Source organism: Stigmatopora nigra, chromosome 7, assembly GCF_051989575.1.
Source record: "Stigmatopora nigra isolate UIUO_SnigA chromosome 7, RoL_Snig_1.1, whole genome shotgun sequence".
In the NCBI taxonomy this organism is placed as follows: Eukaryota; Metazoa; Chordata; class Actinopteri; order Syngnathiformes; family Syngnathidae; genus Stigmatopora; species Stigmatopora nigra.
The window spans coordinates 6,492,076-6,506,564 of NC_135514.1; the positions used below are offsets into that span (position 1 = coordinate 6,492,076).

General features: G+C 38.3%; 1 protein-coding gene across 3 annotated transcripts in view; it reads right to left on the reverse strand.

The window, feature by feature from the left end:
* Window positions 1-1,416: 1,416 nt before the first annotated feature.
* The window catches only part of trmt11 (tRNA methyltransferase 11), a 41,378-nt gene continuing 28,305 nt past the window's right edge, over window positions 1,417-14,489 (reverse strand). For all 3 annotated transcript variants that reach the window (XM_077721798.1, XM_077721799.1, XM_077721800.1), the window contains 2 exons: window positions 9,554-9,704; window positions 1,417-1,762 (listed from right to left, as the gene is read on the reverse strand). The gene's annotated coding sequence lies outside the window, so the exon portion shown is untranslated. The remainder of the gene's footprint in view (window positions 1,763-9,553; window positions 9,705-14,489) is intronic.

The window sequence follows — 14,489 nt, forward strand, 5'->3', positions numbered from 1 at the left end:
ATCCGATGCACGCATTTCAGTCAACATTGGATTTTTTTTTTCGTAATGTGGGAAGAAACCACGAAATAACTATTTAAGAACACGAAGATCAAGACAGCTCCAAAAATTGGAACCCTCAACTTCAGTATAACAAGGTGTTATCAATTTCATACTTTGGAAGATTGTTTTCTAGGAGACAAAAAGATTCTTGATAAACTTTCATAGCTCTTTTGCACGTTGTCTGGCTATTTCTGACGCTTATCTCAAAAGGAAGACCACTTTAAAGTGGTGTTGAGAAGATGAATGAGGGTAGAATTATCCCACTTGAACGTCAAAGGATGCATTTTTTCTGACAGTTTTCCATCAATACAAACATTAATTAAATCAGTGAGTTTTTAAGGACATTTATGCCACTATTCATACTTTCTACTTTTGTTCCCATGGCAATGCGGGTGAAGCAAGGGGTAGCTATAATATGAGAGGGTGTACAGTATTCCAAACAACAATAGCACTATTTATCTCACATCTAAATAAATGTTGGAGATGGCAAGAGAGACTTCTGTAGGATTTTAGATTTCAATCAGAGCAGGAAATTTTCCCCCTTCCGTCCCGTGTCCGGACTGTAAATGAATGAGACTTGCGCGGGCCACCAGTTGCTAATTATAGATTTTTTTAAGAGCTTCCAAAAGCCGACACACGTGGTCCTTTGAAACAACGAAGACCCATAACATCGTCAACACACAGAGACACTCAAACAGTGCATCAGAGCCACTTCTTAAGTTGGCGGAAGTCTGTCGAGGATGTGACAGGTCAAAAAGATTAGCTTTCAAATAGTGACATGTCAGATTGGTGAACTTAAAAAAGACTAAGAGATGGTAAAAGCTGCATCAGTCGTAGTAAGACCACATCAATTAATACATCAATCAGTCTAGTTGTTTAATTAGTTCTCTATTGTGGGTATCACTGAAAAATAAAACAACTTTAGTTCTTTTTTGGATGAGGTAAACTTGTAAGCAAACCAAAAAAATATTTCCTTATATACAGTAGACCCCCATCATACGAGCACAATAGTCAAAGTTCAAGACTATTTGTGCGTTTAGTGGTGAAGCTTTAAATCTCATTAGACTTGTATATTGACAAATTCAATTTAATTCATTTTTATGAAGGAATTTCTGCTAAACGGTTGTCAATCGGTATTCTTCAACCTGTGAGATGAGTGCAGTTTTCTATTGTCATACTTTTCTGAGTGGTCTGTCAGCTCATTGGTCACAATACAGGAGGGGAAAGCAATATTTTTCCATACAGATTCGTAAATGGCACCTTACCTATATTCGCTTATTCTACATATTTACTTTTCTTTTTTTTTTTAGATTTTTTAGTTTCTAAATTCAGGACGCTTCAAATTTTTAAGGGATGGTTGACGACCCTTATTTATTTTTATTAAGATATGGAAGGCCTAATAGTCAGCCAAAGAACCTGGTACTACTTCATTAGTCACAACAGTTTAAGAGTGACGTTTTGATAGAGCTGCACTAGCTAGTCAAAACATCAACTGACAATGCAGTCTCAGCACATATGCTGGCTAAGCACAGATTTAAAGAGAAAACAGACTTGAAGTAAAACAAACAAAAACTGTTCATTGCCTTTTTAGACTACTTAACTGATGTGGAACTTGACCCTTCTTTCGTATTGCTCTTTGTCCAGCTGGGCATGTCACTGAGGTCAAGGGGTCAAAGCGATGGGAAAGAGAATCAGGTCATCGGTTGTTAACTTGCTCATTCCCCTAGAGAGGGAGGGGAAAGTCAGCAGATCAGATACTGGCCTTGTAAACACAAGCAAATCATTCCCACTTTCCTTCACTGAGGACCAAAGAATTTGAAAAGCTTTTTTTGAGGGGGTGGTTTTTGCATTTCCAATTTCAAAGGCTCTAAAATCACCAATAGGTAGTTTGTTGTTAGGGTGTTACATGAAAATGTAGCCATTCTATTCTTGTCAGCCAAAGCTCATTCTCAGTCAATTAAAGTTGGCCCAATGTTTGTTTTATTTTGAAGGAGCCATAAAAAAGGGAAATGCAAAGCACTCAGCCATAATAGTGAAGCATCACCCTGAAATCCTAGACGACCATTAAGCTAATGGGCTACTCTGGCCCAGCCGGTGGTATAACTCAGTTCACAAGCAGCAGGGCACTGTGTTCCAGTGTGTTAGTGTAAACACTGCGCAGCGAGTTGGCTTCACAAAGCATTAAATTAATTTAAATGGCCAACTGTCATGTAATTATAATTAAACACAGATGTCGGTTTGTCTTGTGTTTAATCGGGAAACCTCTGAACACTGACACTCTTACCAAAGGGGCTTATAAAGATCCATCAAAATTAAATAAAACAAAAGTCAAGTATTGTTAGCATCTTCAATGAATGTACGTATTTTATTTATTTATTTTTACATGTGCTTCGGTTGTTCCCAAGTTCAAATCCAGAAAATGGAACGGTCGGACATTATGGATCTTCTAATGACAAAAAAATGTATTTCCACTTTTTAAGCAATAGCTTTATAAAGAAAATATATCCAACTAAGTGGGATCAGTAAGTAACAACAAAAAATAAATATACATACACACACATACACACACAAATATACATATATATATATATATATATATATATATATATATATATATATATATATATATATATATATATATATATATATATATATATATATATATATATATATAAGAATATATATACACCCTGGGTTTCTCAGTTTTGAGTTTAGAACATGCATTTTCTCTCCCCGTGAGAAAGGGCAAGTTAACTCAAGATTTTTACAGTCAAAACCATTTATTGTGTTTATCCATGGTTAGCAAGCCAGACGTTTGCACACACACACGCACGCATACACACACACAAACACACACACACACACACACACACAGACCTCAGGTGGTAGGAGATCGTTTACTCCCGCTCTCTCATTCTGTCTGTTTGTTTGAACAGGAGGAGGTGGGGGTGATCCCATCCTCAATTACTGGGCAAGAGCTTTTTTTACGGGCCTTTCTGGTCATGCACGCAGAGAGACACAAGGTGTGAACTAATGAGTTTGGGAGAGCCTTCACTGACTGACTCATTTACAAGCTTTGATGGTAACAGTTTAGAAAGCATTTCTGAGACAATTGCATTTCATTAAAAAAGAGCAAATGGAGATGGAGGACGGAAATTGCAGTACAAAGCGTAATACTATGGCTATTTATTATGCCACTTATCCTGGCTTGGCTGTGCGAGTCAGCTGGAGCTTATCCCCCTGACTTTGAGCAACACAAAACTGGTTGCCCAGCCAATCACAGGGAACGTACAGAAGAAAAAAAGTAAAGATACAGCAGTTAAAGCCATCGATAAACTGTGATCTATATCTATACAACTTCCCATTGTACATTTTTAGAGAAACTCTATGAAAGAACAGGGAAAACATCCAAATGCAACACAGGAAGGCTTAGTTTGATGCCTGACATTAGAAATATAATTTAGAAGTGCCTGACAAGACATAGCCACTGGGTTGTGTTACAAATATTTTTAAACAAATGTATCAAGATTAGTATTTGTCTTTCTACCCAGAATTTAAAGGACCCCCAGAGTCTTACGATAAATCACTAAAGCCCCTTCCAAGACAAAGGAAATCAGTTTCATTTCTTCTCTGTGTGTTCCAACTGCTCTTCGCCTCCTTTTCTATCTGTTCCCACCCCCTTCCCCAACAGTGGCAGGGTAAAAAAAGTGTGGATCCCTGGGTGTAAATTCCAATGTAGCCCCAGGTCTCCAAAGAAAGCAGAGACTGCAGTCCCACTGTTGGAGGTCTAGTAGTTAATCAAGACGGTTTACGTACATGCATTTAATCCTCACGCCATTTTATTCACGGGATTAGGACCATGTAATCTATAATGGTCTTTATGTTTTAGAAAACGTTCATATATAAAAGAGACATATGAAAATGATCTCCATTCTTGTTTATCTTGTTTCCTGGAATTCCAATGATATACTTGAGCACGTTTGCGTCATTTGTTTTTTAATAGATGGACGGCCACAAAAAACAGCCACATTATTACTCTGTTAAATGACCCAAAAGTTATTAGTTATTCATGAATATATTTAGTTTTTTGTTTCAAAACAATTACAAGCCTTTCCAGATGACTAAGCATTCATCGTAGCCATTAAAGCCATTAATTCCCAGCTATTTTTGAAATGTTTTCAGATTCCGCAGCATGGTTAATGATGTCATAGAGTAATAATCAACCATAACCTTTAATCTTTAGTCGGATTGTCTATAAAGCAGGGATTAAACTAGGATGAACAATATAAATGATGTCCCTGTAACATATACTCCCAGCACAGACACACGCACACCCACGCTGTCTCCATAAAAAGACATTAACACTAATATCGGGTTAACATGCTGGTCTCCAAGGGTGGGCTATGCAGTGTCAGGTGGAAGCAGAACAGCAAGAAGTATACTTAATTACTTCAAGATAGGTTTACAAGCCAAGTCAACTACCCCAGACATCCTTCTACCACATACACTTTAGGGTTGTCAAACAGGCGTCATGCTGTATGTCTTATTTCCTATGTTGTATAGCAAGACAGTTATGGATGGCCCACAGAGCCACAAAACAGCAAGACATAGGATATTATATCTCTCACACCCATTTGATTGGGCTAAGCCGCCTGAGAAATTCCACACACGTTATGGGAGCCGGGAATACCTCAACCTGCAGTTTGTCCATTATTCTTTACTTTAAACATGCCAATTTAAATGCAGGAAAGAATGAGACCAACAACCATTCACTCTCATACCAATGTGCAATGCAGAGTGTTCAAATAGCTTACCAACAACTGTGGAGAAAACCCATGAAAGCATGGGGATAACATGCAAACCCAACACAGGAACACACAGGGGATTGAACCCTCGATTTCACGACTGTGAGGCAGACCTGCTAATCCCTTACCGTGCCGCCTCTCATAATTCAATGGGACCCAAAGGAGTTGGACATCCCATGATCTCTGTGAACTCTTGTACGTACTTCAATAGAATGTAGCGTCAGTAGGATTATGTTCCTTTTTACTTCATTCGTCATTTGAATGAAAAATTCTAGCAGATGAGGAGAGTATGTTATTTGTTTATATAAATTATGGGGTGAGTTTTAGAATTTGTGATTCAGTTAACGGCAAACTTGTAAAGAAGGAAGAATAAAATTAGCATGCTTGAGTATAATTTTTTCTCAAACATCATTGCATTTGGAAGAAATACTACATCTGTGGTTCATTGAAGTAAATGAGGTCAGATAGGTCCTCCGCCTGTGTGGTGAGGTTACTCAAAGTGAACAGGATGAAGGTAAAGTGACACGGGAAAGACGTGGATGTGCGGTCGTGACCACGAGGCTGGGTCATTTGTCCCACCAAGGCCTCTATATGGTGCCCTGCTTTCATGTTTTCATGCATGAACTTGCCATGTGATGAAATCAAATCTTCTAGTTATAAACATGTTTGATCATAAGTGAGCGGTTTTGCGTGGAATCAAGCTACTGAACCACAATGTTGCAAAAACTGCTGCACTGCAAGGTAAACGTTCGAATGCGGTTGGGTGGCTGGCTTGGCTATCACAAACTTTGGAGGAGTTTGTCCAACTATTATTGGTCCTGGCATTGAAGCTCTATTCTAAACGTTGAAGGTGGCCTGGACTTCCTTCCTGTTCTTTACCTAAAACAACCATACTGATTTTGTCCAACTTCACACAAAATAAACAACGACAAAAAATCTGTACGTCTAGGTATCCTAGGCATTGCTTCTTCCTTGAGAGTTTTTGAAACATGTTCACAATTGCATCACTTTAGGTAAAACAGAAGGCACAATGACTCCAAGATGCCAATGTATGTTCCACGGATGACGTCCACGACAACAAAAAATAAGCTCATAGCATAAAAGCAATGATGTATTATTATTATTATAGCAACTTTCCTCATTTCAAATAGGAGGGCGAGATTGAAAAGGTTAAAATGTATTTCTCTGATGGCCCTGTACCAGGTGGTTTGCGGACCAGTACCGGTCCACATCCCGGTGGTTGGGGACCTCTGCTCTAGGTCATCAGTGCTCATAAATTAGACATCTATGATCATATCATGATCTGAATTTTTATATGCCTTACAATGTCAGCAGGAACTCTTGCAGTAGTGATATAGTGTTGTTTGCTGAAACTGTAATACGTGCCAATTTAATGATGAGCTATGAGGATGTGTTAAAATATGAAGGTCAACAATGATTCATACCAATGGCTCTGTGAAGAACTCATCCGATATAAAACGGCTGTGTTTCATTCCCAACTTAGGAAAGTGTGTTTTTTTGGGTGAAACATACAACTTTCCTGAAGTTTTTTGTTTTATTAAGGTCTGCCAAATTAATATTTTGGCCAAATCCAGGATCTCCAATCGGGTCTAAAAGAGCATTATATAAACTACCCTTCTCTCCTCTTTTGCTTCTTAAGTTTAACAAAGGGCTGTCTCGGGAAGCACTAGACATCTATTTTTCCATTTAGATCTTTGGTTCTCAAACAAATATGTAATATAATAACATCATCATCTAATGGATCACAAGCCTCAAATTAGATTAATGTCTTTTAAGGCATTTGAAGCATAATTCAGACTGTAACATGTGTTTGTGTTGGCATGTAACTAATAAACTGCAATAAATTAAAATAAAAGCAACTGGGATGAGGGCCAAAGACAAGTCATGTCCATTTTCATTTATATAATACTAATTCAGAGACAAAAGAGTAGTTATAAGGTTATTATTTATCTGGTACATTGTCCCATTGATCTCAGGGGTGTTTTCCCTCTTTTTCATTTGTGTAGATATGTACCAGAATTTGACTTTCCACATGCCCAAACTCAGATATTTTTTTCCCACCTCAAACATTTAAACAGGAAACAAGTACCACATGGTTTCTTTTTGTGCATACAGATCTGACAGGTACAATTTTCAACCCGCCTTCCTCTAATTTTGAATTTCATGTACATTATTTAACTAGGGCAAAAAGTTAAATCTAATTATATAGTTGGAGGTTTCATGCTTAATCAAATATTACTTTGTCACTCATTGTAATAATTCAGAACTGAACTTTACCAAACTCTGACGGTAGTACTACTATTAAGCCAGTGGTTTTAAGGGTTACCGCAATTTCAGTTTCATGCATGTACAAAAAAAACAACAGGTAGTATATAGCCTGAATGTGAGTAATAAAAATAGCCTGAGAAGATGATGGAGAGCAAAGGAATTTGAGGAGGCTGCAGCTGGCAAGAAGCCTTTGAAGGGAAAAGCCGTCAGCCCCCTCTTCTCTGTGACCATGCAAGGCACTGATGACAAGGCCAAGATGGCATTTGCTGATAGAGTCTGCTCATCAGCACCTTTATTTTATAGGCCACAGGTGGGAGGTGGCAAGGGGAGGGGGCAATATGATGGACAGGTGTTAAAAAAGCAAGGAAAATATGCAGAGCCTTGGATGAAAACCCACTGTGGACGATTTAGTTGCCATAATCCATCAACTGACAACTCTTCATATAGGAAAACATTAGCTTCTGTGATGAACACAACTCTCTACTTTATGTGTCTGACAAGAATCTGTATGGTGCTGTGTTGATATTTGACCATCTAAGACAGCAATTCACCAGGGATCCCCACCTCTGAGTTTTATTTATTGCATTTAAGCACTGTAGATGCTCATATTATATGGATATGAACCATTATGTTATTCATTTAATCATTTTCCATACCATTGTTGCATGTTTTTGAGATGTGGGAGGAAACTGGAGTACCCGGAGAGAACATGCAAACTCCATACAGGAAGGTCCAGACCTGGGATTGAACCCTTGATCTTAAAACTGTGAGACAGACATGGTAACCCCTCCTCACTGAGTCGCCCCCTCTGGTGTGTGAAAGCCATCCAAACCTGCTTGAATACACAAGTAGGATTTACACTCAACGACAGTATTTCAAGTAACGTTTTACTGCTGCATGGCATCTGACGTTTATCTAAATGTCAGTTTTCTTACTTCCATGTGCATTCTCTTGACCGTTTGACTGCCTTTCTTCACAGCACGTAGAGTACGAACATCTGCCACATCAAGATTACTTTAGCATTTCTTAACTCAACTGCCCTATCACATGGCAACCGCTGCCAGGTTCCGACAGCGATGATCTCATTCCATTTAGTCCCTAGTTTGTTTTCCCATGAGTCATTATTAAACAGCGCAAAGGTATCCTAACCTCTGACATACACCGTTGAAAAAAAGGCCTGTCACAGGTGTAGTTCAGTCTCATTCCAAATACTGAAAAGCATACATAGTGTAGAAAAAAAGGGGTCAAATGAAGCACCCACTTGGTGCCGAAACAGTTTGGCTGACATTCTAGCCGTGTGACTGACTGCAGGAACTCTTGACAATCCATGAAAATGTCATTCTTTTTAGTTTTTTTTTAAAGATTGAACTAATCCTTGCAGTGATTGCTGTGCTTCTCAATAGCAATCAGATGTTTACCTCAAACAGCTGTACAAGTAGTGAGAATAATATCCCAAGACACATTCTCTCATGGAACAATAGTAATTCTGCTTCCGTAACATGCATTATAAGTGCCAAAACAAATTCATTTCTTCGTGTGCGTCTTTTTAAATTTTTTTTTAGATGTACTCTTGAGTTGATGCAAAGACACTATCTTTGTTTCCCGTCTGAGTTCTGGCACGACACTTTCTCACTCTTTTTCCCTAAAAAACTGTTTTTAAACAAGTGGTTCTCGCACACGGCCAACATCAACATCTAATAAAGCCCAAAGATAAACATGGACCTCTGTCTACGGCAGAGTTGATTTCATCCCGAACCAGCTCAAGCCAACTCAAGTCCATCTGCTTAAACACAAACCTTCTGTTTTTCAAGGGGAAAAAAATAAATAAAAAATGTTTTAAAAAAAAAGTCACTGTACAAATCACTTTTAGTTTAGCTCTTCAGGAAAATGAATAAGTCGGACTCTGTTAATATCAAATTTCTAAACTGCTTCTCACTGTTAATAGTAATTCAGACTCAACATGTCTCGTAGAGTAGAAAGAAAAGGAAAAAGGAGGCAGATGTAAAGCAATATAACTATCACCATCTCAATTTCAGCGTCCTTGACGCTGTTATAATGAGAAAAAAGGAGACGTATTTTTTATTGGAATAGTTCTCAGCCATGGTGCATCAACTGCAGGTGTTCCATGTCTTCCCAAGTCCATGTCTTTTAGTCATGCAATGTTCACCCAAAGAAAGTTCATCGTTTTAAGGAAAGCATGAGATGGTGATGGCGCTTCATAACATCTGAGAAGTAGCTAGAACTTTAAGACTGCACACATCTGAGTCCTACTGTCTTCTACTCCTACTGCTGTACTGCAGTTCAATGTATTTGGGTCTCTACCACTCTCCCAGTGTCCAAAACCATAGTATTCATACATTTTTCATACCAGCCAGACAACCATTCACGCTCACACTAATACATTTAAAATATAGCCTTACCTGCATGTTTTTGGGATGTGGTAGGAAACCGGGATATCTGAAGAAAATCAACCAAAACCAGAGGAGAACATCCAGAGCAAGGTCCGAACCTGGCGTTGAACCCTCGATCTCAGAACTGTGAAGCCAACACGCTGATCACTCTTCCATCAGACTGTACAAAAACATACACGGTATATTATGTTAACATGAAATCTTGTTATTTCAGTATAAGGATAAAAGGGAAGTACAATTCAATTCAGTTCTGGGATTGTAATAAACGACCATAGTTGACGATTTGCTAATTCAAAGGATTTTTTCAGCCTGAAGCTAGCGACATATGTTGGCAATAACACTATAAAGACTCAGCTTGTTTATTATCTCATCTTATTTAAATAAACATTTTTCTTGAATCCAAGAAAAAGGAGTGTGCTGAGCGGAGGTGGACAGGCATCATGAAATGACTTTCATGTGTGTATAATCACCACTGATGAGTGTATAGTTCATTCTTTATTTTAAATAAGTCTTGATCAAAAGGAACAACAATCAGGAGCATCCAAAAAGCACAACTATGAAACATTAGTGAAACACCTGCCAAACACAAATCAATTATCTTAATAGCTATCTAGTACAAACTGTGCTCCTTAAATCGAATCATCTGAATCCCGGTGGACAACAGAGGTTGCGGGTTTGATTTTTTGCTCACGGTCACAAAAGTTACCACCATGAAAGGACGACTTCTTCCTCCAACATACAGGACCTTCTGTCCTAAAGTTTGTGATCCTCTGTTCTTATTAACTTTTATGCTTTTAAAAAGTATTCACACAGTTGATATTCGTCATGAGAGTGCCAATGGTGCGAGTATTAAACAAATAAAAATAAAATAAAAACATCTTGTGAAACTTAACCATTTATGAAATTATAAACTCAGCAATGAATAGCTAGTGTATTTACTTTCCTTGAGATTTAGCTACTTCTGAATGAATTGGTGAGATGAGCATATTAAATGGCTGTTTGAACATTGGACATCATACTGTAAAACAAGGGATACTTAAGAGGATATTAAAAGGGCCCAAATTGTCCGTCAACTGATTTATTGTGATCATTCTTCAAATACATTTACTGATGGAATTGTGGTTATGTAACCCTAACTTTGGCCCAGGCTGTGTGGGATCGATTCCCAGTCGGTGGTAGTATAACTCTGACTGCGAAATGTGACTCTGACAAGAATAAGCAGTGTTCCTTGTGAATTCATTTTTCAATTCATATACAAGCAGTTGTCGGCTTACAACCGCATTTAGTTCCGACAGACCGGTCGTATGATGATTCATGTTGTGGATTCTGTACTGCATAATAAATGTTTTACATGCTGTATGATCTGAAAAGCTATTTTGTTTCTTTTGAAAAAAAATCATTCATTTGTCAACTACTTTATATTCTTTTTATGTACAATATACTGTATTCAGAGCAGAAAAACCGGCTTTTAGTATCTTGGTTATCGTCTCAACCATTTGGTTGAAAGACTAAGTAGCATGTACATAGTACTGTACGACTGTTAAAGTCTGTCAGAATTTGTTTGCCTGCAGAATCAACACCCTTAGTATTACTGATTCTACCATGACGGTATTGACATAGCAATAAACCATCGTAGTTGTGAGACAAAAACTACTTCTATACATGAATCTGTAGGGATCAGTCTCAAGAGTGGCAGTCATGGTTCTGGACAAGGCAAGCCACAAAGCTTTGGTGATGTCCAGGGTAGAGTTAAGCATGTCATCCTTACATTCTCATTCCTCTTCCTGTCCTTTCCACTTTCTCATTGCCCCTCTCAGTGTGAAACACATAGTTGTTCAGGGCCCATGCAGTGCCCAGGGACCAACCAGCTCTTGTTGAAAACCCCCCATGTCCAATTTTAATCCTCCCGCTCCTTCCACTATTGGCTTTTATCTAATTAAATCTGCACTCAGTGGGTCCTGGCCTATGGAAACGGCATTGTGAGGTCTCTGGACAAGCAAAACAAATGGAGACCCCAGCATGTGGAGATTAGAAGCAGACCTTCCATGTGGCTTTTTTTTGTGTTTGTAAAAACTTCGACAGGGAGGGAGAAACTGCGGAAGACTGATGGACTAATAGCAGGTGGGGGGGAAGAATATAGGTCTTGAGCCAAGAGATGCGAGAGCATGAAGACAGTAGAAAAAAAAAACAGATTAAGGGACCTCTGTTAACATGAGCGTTGTAATCCTGGAGCAAAAATGTCAGCCTATCAGTTCATATCCAGCTGTGTAAACATGTAGATGTGGTAAATGAACCAGAAGTGGAGTGCCCTGGATGGGGGCATCTTCCATGCAAACAAATAAACATAAACTAACCTTATAACCTGCTGTTGTGTTAAGGTGAATGAACACATGCATGCACACAGGCTGTGTGAACAACTGCCAGCAGCTAAAACACACACACACACATACTTTGTTATGTATGTGTAACTAGATCAAGCGTGACAGTGATTTCTGTGGTCGTGTTTCTCTTTGACCTCACCTGCTAAGACAACAGTACACTGTCAAGAGTGGGATCTTGGTGGATAAAGATAAAGGAAATGCTTATGCTGTTTTTAAGCTTATATTGTTGAATTTACAAATTGTTGGAGGTTGTGTGGCGACCATATTCCTTTAATATCAGATGGGATAGGCTGAGAATCCCCTAACAGATTAAGTGATATCAAAAACGTATGGAAAAGTCACCTAGTTTGAATGCCTTAGAAATGAATACATCATGTTTCTATATCAAAGTATACTATAATAATTCCCAGATACAATGCAAATAATCCCAAAAGTCTTATTCAATGATTTGATGTACTCAAATGTTTTTTATTTTTTAAATGTTTAAATCTGTGCGTGTGAAAAAGCAGAAATATGCACCCAAGGCCCTTTTGTGACCTTGTAAACGTGCAGTGAATTACACAGTGTTATGATTACATGCTGACAAAAATCAGACTATACCATGATGCCTCACATCTTATATTGATTTCATTTTGAAATAAATATCCAAATCCTGATTTCAGTGCATTGTTTTTCATAGTTACTGCCATTGTGTTAGCTCATGGTTGAACAAAACCATGTGACTGACCTGCCTATGAAAAACCTTACTGACAAATGGAAAGCAAAAGTGAACAATGTCAAAAAACAATTAAATAATATTTAATAATTGTGTTGCCATTGTTTTACTTCCGCTCTATGTTTACTTCTAAGATTAATTAGATTATTTTGTCCTGTCATATTTAAATCAGTACTATTCCAATATGAAAATGGCTATTAATTAGGCTGCCTGTAAAATCTATTCCACATGTTTGTCATCCTCCCATATAGTAAACATAAAACATTTATCCAATATAAAAATGGGTACATGATGATACACTCATAAATCTAATTAGCGAGTGAATCATTACCAAACAAAACTAAGGATAAAGAATTGTGTGTTAGTGGCAAACAGAATGTTGTTGAAGTCAACCGAGTGACTAACGTTGAGCTTTCGCCAAAACTTCCACAGAGTAAAACCTTCCAAAAAGGCAAAAGGGGAGAAAGAAAAGCATTAAAAAGATATGTGGTGGAGCTTTTGTTTTGATAAATTTCTTTGGTGAGCCACAGTGCCAAGTCTGGTTAGTTTCACCCAGTTGGTCAGGCTTCTGCCAATTCATCTTTTCTTTTTTTTTTTGTCTTAAGCTTCTTGCATCTAGGCTAGATGTATAAAGATCCATAATTCAGGCTCTGATACAGCTACTTCCCTCCCAAAGTGAAGCTCACACAGATGAATGGTGACGGTCTTAACCGTAATTATGAATTCCTTTGGCCTTGGATGCAACAGCGGGTCATGTGTGTGTCATGATTTATTGCTACCTCCCCTGTTTCTCTCTGCAGTTACAAGACACATCCCGGCATCATTTGTTAAAGTTGCTTTGTTCAACAAATATATGTCTTCCCTGAAAGCAACTCTTTCAACCCTCCTGAAACAACAGAGATAGTGCATGTGATTTGTGTGTGTTTGAGGGGGATCGGAGTATTTGTCAATGTAATCAAGCAGTACTACCCTCTACTGGTCGAAATCAGAAGACTGTATAGGCCATGAACATGCCACAGATCTAAAAATATTTTTATTTCTATTGTCCCTTATGACAAAGGATAAACACTAATGTATACTATTGCCTAATATATTGAATAGCATCTCTACAATAGCCTTTTAAAGTCATACACGTATCTAAGTTGACTGACTACAGAGTTTAGTGCCATAAAAAACTTTTTGATACAATAGGAAACACACTTGCGGCACAGTAAGACAGCAGTTCAAAGATCAGATTGTAATCGGACATGAAAACAAGGGCTTTTCTTGAAGCATCTCGCCTGGCCGGCCTTTTTTTTTTTTTTGCTAATGAGGGTATTGATTGCAGTAACACATGCTGATGCTGAATGGCTCGGCGGGCTGGGTGCTATACACTAACATCTGTTAGCAATGCTGCATGATTAAATGAATGTGTGCACTGGAAACACATTGGATGAAGCCCCTACAAAGGAAGGTCACATTTGCAATTGCTTCTTAGGCAGCAAAGTAGGATGACATACAGTACGTGGGGAGTGAAAATATTTTGAGGCTGAACATTCTTACTTAATCACTTTGTCAATATGGTATACATATTGTTCTTAAATACATTTGCCACTATACACACAAAAATGTGCATTGTACATTTAATTGCTTATTAATCTGGAACTAAATTGATTCTTTTCTTAAAAGATAAAAGGTTTGTTATAGTTCCTGTCCCGTTTGTTCCCAGTTCTCATCTCATTTCATGAACAACTTCATCCTCATTAGGGTCATGGGGGTGCTGGAGCCGATCCCAGCTGATTCCGGGCCAGAGGCAGGGGACACCCGGAATTGGTGGACAGCCAATCGCAGGTCACAAGGAGACGGACAA